Source organism: Solanum tuberosum, unplaced genomic scaffold (genome assembly GCF_000226075.1).
Source record: "Solanum tuberosum cultivar DM 1-3 516 R44 unplaced genomic scaffold, SolTub_3.0 scf00019, whole genome shotgun sequence".
Lineage (NCBI taxonomy): Eukaryota > Viridiplantae > Streptophyta > Magnoliopsida > Solanales > Solanaceae > Solanum > Solanum tuberosum.
Window position 1 is genome coordinate 2,622,224 of NW_006238945.1, and position 3,890 is coordinate 2,626,113.

The window sequence follows — 3,890 nt, forward strand, 5'->3', positions numbered from 1 at the left end:
TAATTCGGGATGAAAGTAGTATATATTAAATAATATATTTTTAAAAATATAATATTACATTTAAAAAGAATTATGGATATTAGATATTTTATTAATGACATTATATGTAAAATAATATGTTAATTAGAAAGTAATAGAAATAATAATAAAATATTTAAAAAGTGAAATAGAGAGTGTGAATAGTAGCTCTCCAAATTTGGAGAACTACTATTCACCTCTCTAAATATGAAGAATGAAGAGTGATATGGAGGTGGATTGGAGTGCCCATTCTCTATTTTACTCTCCAAATATAGAGAATGGAGAGTAAAATAGAGATGGGTTGGAGATGGTCTTAGGGTGTGCAAAAATCGAATCGACCGATAAATCGAACCGAAAAGAGTGTTATTGGTTTATTGTTATTGAGTTATTGGGTTAATGGTTATTTAATGGTTTTATAAAAAAAATTATTGGATTATCGGTTCGATATTGGTTTTTTAATATTGGGTTATTGGGTTAACCAATAACCCATTAAGAATATAATAATTTACTATTTTAATTTTTAGTCATACATAAATATCAAACAAAAATTATTAATATAATCATTATATTAGACTTTACTATAAGGACCCTACACAATTAACATTACTTAATTAACTCTGCTTTCTGCATTTATCCTTTAGGTTTTAATAATACTTTAGTCTTTTAGGCAATGACTAGGGTTGTGAATTATGAGTATTTGCTATCCTTTTACTACACTAAGCATAATTTTTGCACTCAATGAGTAATTATATTTCTCTCTTTTTTATTTCACATTAAATTATTGGGTGAGTCATTTATTTGTTTTGAGATCATTTTCTTATTGGTTAAATCGAAAATCGAACCGTTAAAGACCAAAACCGATAAACCAAAAAACGATAACAAATATCTTATTTGTTTGGTTATCGGTTTAGCATATTTATAAACCTAAAACTGATAAACCGAACCGATAATACTTAAAACTGAACTGAACCGACCGATACACACGCTTAGGTCTAAGATTGGAGATGTCCTAAACAATATACAGCACAACAACCATCCAAACAAGGTGTTATAAAAATTAGAGAGGGCAGAGGCACATGAATCATAATCCGCGTCACCTATCTGAAACCAAATAATCACCATTCATTTCTACACAATTAACGGTTCATATTCGTGCAACCAATAATTTTTCCACTAAAATTTCAAATTTTCAATTTGTCCCTCCACTTTATTCTAATCTCTGTCTCTCTCTATATATATATACATCTCTCTTCCTCAACACAATCACCATTAACACATCAGCTTTTCTCTCTCTAGACTTGAAGATCCAAAGCAATGGCAAGAACATAGCAAACAACAAGAAAATCCACTGGAGGAAAGGCACCAAAGAAGCAGTTGGCTACCAAAGCTGCAAGGAAATCAGCACCGGCCACTGGAGGAGTGAAGAAGCCTCACCGTTTCCGTCCAGGAACAGTGGCTCTTCGTGAGATCCGTAAGTATTAGAAGAGCACTGAGCTTTTGATCCGAAAGCTACCTTTTCAAAGATTGGTTAGAGAAATTGCACAGGATTTCAAGACGGATTTGAGATTCCAGAGCAGTGTTGTGGCTGCACTTCAGGAGGCTGCTGAGGCGTACTTGGTAGGTCTCTTTGAGGATACTGATTTGTGTGCAATTCATGCTAAAAGAGTTACAATTATACCTAAGGATATGCAATTGGCTAGGCGTATTAGGGGTGAAAGGGCTTAATATGGTAAGTACTCTTTCATTCTTAACCACCCCTTTGGGTACAGAGTCGCCTTTGTTAGGGAGCGCTTTACCCCTCAATGTGGAACTTTACGGCGCGAATCCGAATTTAATTGGGCTCCAATTTGGATACCGAACACTGGGTGGAAAACCAAAAAGAAGGCAATGATAGGATATTATAAGCAGATCATGTAAGATGCAATAAGCAAACTCGATAACATCTCTTTCTCCTTATCTGTTTCTTGAGAACTATAGAAAAGCTAAGTTTTTAAAGTCTCATAAACACAAAAGAGTAATTTTGAAAAACAAATTGAGCAAAATACCTAAGTAAAGCTTCCAACTCCCTCTATTCCAAATTCAACGTCCTGTCACCCTTTTAGTGAATATCCTGAAAGAACTTCCACCAAACAGAACAATCTGTTATCCATTTAACTTTACCATTTGGATATTTCATAAGATAGATTATACAAGAGAACAACGGCCAACTTCAGAGAAAAAGTTTGGAATCCATCTATAAATGATCAGGACTGTTACTGACGTGACATAACCCTGTACAGAACATTCAGTTCCTATCTAATGCCTCGATATATTTCCCAAGTCTTAACTAAAAATTTTAAGACAAGGAATGAGACTTTCAACCAAATCTTGAGAAAACTATTGTTTTCTAGACATGTTTAAGCCCATGAGATCCATTGGTACAAATAAATGATGGACTTTATGAATCTCAATGCTTGTCCCTAAACTCTATTTATCATACCTCTTGTTTACAGAAATCACACATTTTTATCAATGGATTTACTACAGTAAACCCAAAGTAAAAAAAAGAGGAGCAGAGAGAAATGATTTCAAACAGGAAAGAACAATAAGTGTTGAAATTGATCAAAGACAAAGTGAATCAGGAAAGGCCAGAGACCTCTTGGTTTTCTCCCAATAATGACTGATGAATAAAACAAAGATCCTTACCATATAGTATCGTCTATACATCCTTAATGGAAGTTTGATAAAATAAAGAAAACTGAAATACTTATGTTCCTTACAAGCTCTAGTATCCATTGATCTAACTGAGGGAGGATCTCCTTGATCCTTTTTACATAAAACCTGAAGCGTTTGCAATTTTTCTATTCCCATCAAACCTAACTAACTCAATAATACGTATTAAATTTCATCATCCTCTTTGGATTTTATGGTTGATTTGAAGAGAAAGAATACCAGAACTTTTAAGGGTTTAGAAAATCCAAAGTGAAGCACTCCATTCTGTTTCAATGAGTCAATAGTACCAGCAAAGTTATATCTCTCAGCTACGTACAAATCAAACCTTTTTTTTCAAACTAACACCATTTGATAGCAAGAACCATTTAAAGTGAGACTTGATAGATATCAGTGTGAAGGTAATTGTCTCAAATTAACAATTATCAATTCAACCGAATTTAATAGGGATTAGTCAAATTCAGAAACTAACTACATCATCATAAAAAGAAAAGGGGAAACAGTTTGAGATCATGAGCGAGCAGCATTGGATTAAAACCCTTGTTCTGCAAACAAACTTGTTCATAGAGAGAAGAAAGACCTGTGGGAAATATGTTGTTGATGTAATCCAAAGTATTCTGCTAGTCGGATGCGGCCATTTAAGTGAGACTGTGCCAAGAAAGAAAGGTCCAAACACACAACAGGAGTCTTTAATCAACTCCGCAATCCGATTGTCCTTCACAATTCCCAAATCTGAATGGTCATATCTGCTTGCTAAATTCACCTCTTTGGATCTGTGTCGGATCTGCTCAAATGAAATTGGGAATGTTCACCAGAGTAGAAGACCAAGCAGAGCTGCAAAAAAATAAAGATGACAAGAGTAAACACTAAATTTATTAGTATTTTAAATTGAATCTTAGTCCTTTAATTTAAAGCTCCCACGTTTTATTATTGTTTTAGTTAAACGAGATAAATATTAGAATTATGTATTGATAAGTTCGGTTCGATTTTATGTATTATCAATTCTCTTTATAGATTTTTGATTTTTAAATACGTTAAACCAATAAGATTTTAAAAAATCAATTTTCCATTTAACTAATAAGAAAATGTTTATAAAATAAATATGTGACTTCTCCAATAATTTAACGCGATAAGATAATAATATAACTTTACAAATGCTCATA

General features: G+C 33.0%; 1 pseudogene; it reads left to right on the forward strand.

Moving 5' to 3' along the window:
- The first annotated feature begins 1,077 nt into the window (after positions 1-1,077).
- On the forward strand, positions 1,078-1,886 carry LOC107058404 (histone H3.2-like; annotated as a pseudogene).
- The last annotated feature ends 2,004 nt before the right edge of the window (positions 1,887-3,890 follow it).